Source organism: Pseudopodoces humilis, chromosome 9 (genome assembly GCF_049639895.1).
Source record: "Pseudopodoces humilis isolate 2021_Gansu_Grassland_sample_001 chromosome 9, ASM4963989v1, whole genome shotgun sequence".
NCBI classification, from domain to species: domain Eukaryota; kingdom Metazoa; phylum Chordata; class Aves; order Passeriformes; family Paridae; genus Pseudopodoces; species Pseudopodoces humilis.
In genome coordinates this window covers 29,639,430-29,645,429 of record NC_142208.1, presented here as the reverse complement: position 1 = coordinate 29,645,429, position 6,000 = coordinate 29,639,430, and the positions used below count along the sequence as shown (strand labels likewise).

General features: G+C 50.0%; 1 protein-coding gene across 1 annotated transcript in view; it reads left to right on the top strand.

Moving 5' to 3' along the window:
* The first annotated feature begins 895 nt into the window (after positions 1–895).
* Positions 896–6,000, top strand: part of HSPA12A (heat shock protein family A (Hsp70) member 12A) — a 52,822-nt gene continuing 47,717 nt past the window's right edge. The window contains exon 1 of the mRNA XM_005520772.3: positions 896–1,033. The gene's annotated coding sequence lies outside the window, so the exon portion shown is untranslated. The remainder of the gene's footprint in view (positions 1,034–6,000) is intronic.

Here is a 6,000-nt window from a genome sequence, read left to right as displayed (position 1 = left end):
AGCAGCTTTGGTGAGGGCACTTGGGAGAACTTTGGGTGGATTTTACACTGTCATGAGCATCAATGCTGAGTCCAGGGGTCAGCAAGGAACCGAGGTTGTGCTTGGAGTGATTGCTCTTATTTATTTACGTGAAATGCTAGCATTGCTCTGAAAATATGAATGGCTGCTGAGGCTGGAAGGCAAAGAATTACACCATGAAGCACAGATGGACAAGAGGAAAAACCTCTTCTGGCTTCAGGATTGTTCACGGGAGGATACAAGCCTTATTTTTATTCTCGTGTTTGTAATGGCTTCTTAGTTTGCAAAACTCTTAAACTTCGTCATGGATCAAGTGACAGTAGGGGTGTCTCTCTCCCAGGTCCTGGAGAGAAGTAGCTAAAAATCACTGGAAACAAGTTCTTGGCCTGACAGCACTGCAGAACCGTGTGGGAGAGTTCACTCCGAAGACAAATATAAAGAATCTCATGCCGTACAAGCCAACCCGTAGTAACACATGATGTCGGGGGACCCGTGCATGACTTTGACTGTCCGGGTTAGCTCAGTCCCCTGCCAGCCCGGGGAACAGCTGGGGTAACCTTCGCAGCCTTCTCACGCTCCGTCTCTGCAGCACTCCAGCACCCTTTCCTGCGCACAGGGCTCAGCCGGGGTGTCACCTCCGGCCGCAGAGAGGGGTCTCTTTCTACGGCTGTCACCGCGGAGGGCTTTCCGCTTCAGCGGCCGTGAAATCCGCATCTGGGGCCGGGCCGCCCCTCGCAGGCGGCCCCCCCGCCGGTGCCTTCCTTGTGCGGCTGCGGGAGCGGGCGGGGAGGGGCGGCGCAGCCCCGCAGCCGGCGCGGGAAGCCCGTCAGCGCCGGCCCGGGCGCGCAGCCTCTTCCCCTCGGCTCCGCACCGGCCGCAGGAAGGCGCAGCGGGGCGGGGACTCGAGCGAGCAGCGGAGCCTCCCCCGGGGTGGGCAGTGAAGCTCCGCCGCCGGCCCGTGCCCCGGGAGCGCGGCGGGCCCGGGCCATGTCGGAGGCGGAGAGCGGTGCCGCAGGTGAGGGGGGCCCCGCCGCAATGCAGGAGCGCTGCCGGCGGCGGGCGCGGCACGGCCCGGCCGCGGCTCACGGGGTTAAACGATCCGGAGCGGGAGGGAGCCCCGTCCGGAGCCCGGGGAGGCGGGAGGCGGCGGACAATGTCCCGGCTGTGGCCGCGCAGGCGGGGCGGGGCAGGGCAGGGCCGGCGGCCCCGCGGTGCCCGGGCTCGGGGGATGCCCCGCGGGCAGGGCCGGCCGAGGCGGCGGCTCGGTGCGGAGCGCAGCCCGCGGAACCCCCGCCCGCCGGGCAGCGCCGCTGCTCCTCCATCCCGTGCGGTCCCGGGAGCCGCCGCCGCACCGCGGGGGGACCCAGGTGACAAAACAATGCGGCGGCACGGCCGGGCGGGGGCGAGGCGGGGCGGCCGCCCTGCCTGGCCGGCGCCGGGGCGCTGCGGCGGGTGCGGCATCCCCGCCGGACGGGCCTTTGTGGCTCCCACCTCCCCGCGGCTCGGGGTCTCTCCCTTTCTCACCAGCGGCCGGAGGGAGGAGGGCTCGGACTGGAGCTCAGGAGCTGCTGCTGACACAGAGGCAGCACCCGTGTATAGCGAGAAGCCCGATGCACTGGAAAAGAAAGACCTGGCAGCCGGGTGGGTGAGACAGCGCTGTCTGGGCTGAGCGCCTGAGCATCCTGGCGCAGCCCCGGGGACCGGGGAGCTCCCAGCGAGGTGCAGGGATGGGGGAACCCGCGCCGGTGCTGTTTTACCATGTTAAGGGGGCCACATGTCTCCGATTCTGCAAACTTGACTCGAGCTGAGCTGAATCTTGGTTTTGCCTGAAACAAGGATGCTGTGGTTTTCATCCGTTTGGGGTTACACTGCGCCTGATAAAAACAGCACAGCCTTTGTGGGACGGGGTGGTCTCTCCTTGTGTGGGAAGGGAGTTGGGGGAGGGAAGAGGGTTCCTAGGATACAAATGATATGGGTGAATAACCCTAAGGGAAATGCAGACTCAGCCTGATTTCATTCCATCTCTCCATGCCTTCTTCCGCACTGTATGCTGCAAAGGCTTGAGGAAACTGTAATGCTGAGCCAACGGTGCTGGCAGAAACGTATGGGGAAACTTAAAAGCTTAAGTTTGATGATAGTAGGATTTGAGGAACATTCTGAATGACATAGCGTAATTTCATTGTAAATGCAATAAAAGAATCATAAAGTGTCCATTAAAAACCCCAAACTAAACCAGAAATCACTACTTAGAAACTAGTTGAATCTTCAAGATGCTCTACTGGCTTCTTCCCCCTCCCCACATCTGAATGTTCTCTCAGTTCTTCCTAAATGAAGTCTCCTATGTCTGTTTGGTTTGAAGTAACCTGTAATAATTTTACAGTATGCAGCTGACAAAGGGAAGAATAGACTGACAGATTCATTTATCTTTAGATGACAGGGTATCATGTTTTGTTTTCTGCCAAGTTGCAAGGTTGGTGCAGTGCAACACTGAAATGAAGTAACTTGCGGCAGAGGGAGAATCTGTGCAGGAAGGATTTGCTTAGAAGACAGAAGACCAGGTAGTAAAACAATGATTTGTGATGCCAGGAATCTTTATATTCTTTCCATGCACTGGAATGCTGAGGCTGCCAGAGGGAAAAAAGGCTTCAGGGATAAACTGTGATTTAGTGCATGTTATATTGACAGCATTGAAGCTGCAGCCACTTCTTGCAGCACAGTACAATATGTAAAAGAAATGTCTGTATGTAAAATAGCTGAATGCTGTATGCAGTGCCTGCCCATCATCTTTATAGCTTCACTTAGCACAGCACTGCGGTATCTGCAGCTTGGTTAGTGAAATTGTTCATACCCAGGAGCTATTGCATGTAAAGCTTCTAATTATACTGATTTTTGGCATTTTTAAAGCCTTTGGCTTATAATTGGGTAATGCTGGTTGAGCTGACAAGTTTTCATTTATGATAGGCACCCTGTAAGCTTTCAGTGTGAATGTTTAGTTCATTCCCATGGGGACAGCAGTTGGTGTTCAGCAGACATGCCCTGCTCTGTACCTGCAAAGTCTCCCCAAAGCTTCAGTCAGCTGTAGAGAGGCCCCAGGAGGTCTGTTCTGTCCAGAGGCATTTTCAGCTGGTGCATTTCTGGGTAAAGGGGCTTTATCCTGGTCCACAGGGAGTGACCAGTGTTTCTGCCAAATGCAGGTGTCACCAGGAGCTGGAAGAGGATGCTGCAGCCTTGGATGTCAGCTCAAGTTAGGGCAGCCTCTGGAACGCTAGCGCTGTGCAGCAAGACCAGAATGCTGCCTCAGCTAGAAAAGACCCAATCCCTTCATGAACATGTCAGGGTTTAGGATATGTTTTGCTTTCTCACTCTGTCATTGGTGGTTTGGGTTATATGGGACTTGACTGGTGTCTCATCTTGTGCTCTTTCCTGCCAAATGCTTCTTTTGTTGGTTGAGCTGATGTGACCTGCCATGGCCAACTTCTCCCACTTTCATGGCAATGCTGTTGAATTTTTTTAGGCCCCTTCTGGATATCATATCTGCTGTTGCAATTAAGTTTAGATTTCTTTTCTTCTTTCCTTTTAAAGTTACAGATCTGGTCAAATATTTTAAAATTTCCAGTTACTTATTCTTCTAAGCTGTTCCAGGGGATTAATTCCTTTTCCCTCCCCTCTACTATGACTTCACCTGTTCTCTCTGTAAATGCACAAAGCAACCATCCCTTTCTTAAAAGAAATCTTCAGAATATACTTTTTACTTTAAAACAATAATATTAAAAGGTCCCATTGTGTCAGTTTTCTGTACCTGAATTGGTTCTGCCTTTTGACGATGTGTCAGATGGGATTTCACAAGTATTTGACTTCAAAGAGCACACCATTTATGGTTTTAGAAACTTCTCCCTGTGGCTGTTTTAGTCTGTAGGTATTGTGGAGAAACAAATTGGCTTTTTTTGATATTTAAAAAAGCTGTGCTGGCTCCCAGTAAATGATAATGGAAAATGGGAAAGGAATAAAAAACAGTGCATGCAAACAATGCTACTTTCGATTAGGAGAATGAGAACAGTCATGACCTTAATTTGGTATGAAGCAGCATGACCTTTTTGAGGAGTTTGCATCTGTTCCTTTTTTTATTTTCCTTAAGTGAACTAGCTGTTGATATTTTCCTTATGCAACTTCAGTGAAATCTTTGTCTATCATTACATAATTTCTCAGCTTCTGTATGGCACTTGTCACGTTTCTACTTAAACAGCCTGGCTGGTTGAAAACCAGGGTGGGTGAAGCTCCAGGCTGCATCAGTTTGGTGTTTCTGCAGTGGTGAGAGAGGTGCCAGGAGGACTTGGACTCTGTTACCAGGATGAGCTCTGAAGTGCATCAGCCATGGCTGTAAATGGTACACTTGTTTCACAGATGTTCCACTGCAGAGTGTGCAGCTGTTTGGTGCTGTAAGGTCACAGATGTTGGTGTTGCACTGAGGGGATGCTGCTGCCAAGGCACCTCGGTGATCTGAAATGCCTGTGACAGATCTGCAGGCTTCATCTTCCTCACTGTGACAAGTGTCCTGGCTCCTGGGTCATTACATCCAATCTGCCTTTTCTCAGTGACCAGGCACATTTTTGATACTGAAAAACATTCCACAGCTTTCATTATTCAAAATGTGTCAGCTCTGGCCCATGTGCTGGCTGTTAAGAATCACAGTGATAATGCATTAAAATAAACAAATGCGAGTTTAAAATTTTACCATAACTTCTATTAAAACAGTGACTTTGCAGTGTTTTAAAATTAGTATGGCAGTGGTGATCTGTGTCAGTAATCAGTATTAAAACAGGAAATTCCTTCAAAGGCTGTCTCAGAGGGATTTGAGAAACATTTTCATGTAAATGAAGAGGAAAATGCAGTCAGTTCTAAGCAGTAAGCAAACAAATACACGGAACTCCCCAGAATATGATGGCCAGAAAGCCTAGAATGGCTTTGTTCTTCACTCAGGACTGCACGAGGGTGTGTCAAGGACAGCAGAGTGGCTTTGTGAGCTGTGTTGGTGCTCCCCAGCCCTGGCTCACTGCTCTCCACTCCCTGTGAGTCACTGGGTGCTCCCTGGCCCACATCGGGAGCTCTGCTGTTACAGATTTGCAGGCTCTGGGCACATGTGTCAGTTCCAAGGGCACCTAAATTTGCAAGAATGGGAGACCTGGAGAAGATTTTTGCTTTTAGCTTTTAACTCAACACTCTTGAGGCTGTGCTCTGCAGATGCAGTTTCTGAGGAGTATTGAGATTTCTAGTAATCATTATCAGTTGGAGTCCAGAAAAGTGTGGATGTGAATGCAGTTCAGTAATAGCAATTCCATGTCATCTGAGGGAGTTAATCTGCATTCTCTCTCTGAAGAAAATAAGTTCCTATTGTGGGAGATTGGGCAATCTTCACTAGTTTCCTTGGGGAAGGAGGCAAAGATAAATTTTTCTCCCTTTGCTACTTCCTTCTCCTGGAGGGAATGATCTGGGAGGGCAATTTCAATTTATCCATTTCTGGATACATCCCTAGTTCTCAGTGCTTTTCAGGACTGTCTCTAGGGTTAAAGCAGTTTCTTTCAAAGGGTTTTACAGTCCTGATTACTCTATGTCCACCTGTTCCTAGGAGGTTCTGTGCATTTGTATCCATGCTTTCTTTTTTTTCCTGTTCCCTGTGAGATTGGAAGAGTGAACATTTGAGTGTCTCTTTCCTCGTTACAGGGATTGGGATATTTTTCTCTCTCAAGAGATAATAACACCATTAAAATAACAGTTCTTCAGTGCATCCTTGCCTCCTCCTTTTGCCGTTGTTTGGGAAAAGTGACCATTTGGTGGGTTTCATCATCATTTGAGGACTCTTGATACCTTCTCCATGATTAAAGATCAAAATACCTGTGGTTAGACTGGGCTGACTGGCAACTAGTCCCATTTCCTGGTGCCAAACAGATCCAACAAATTTAACATCTATTTCTCAAGTTTCCATGG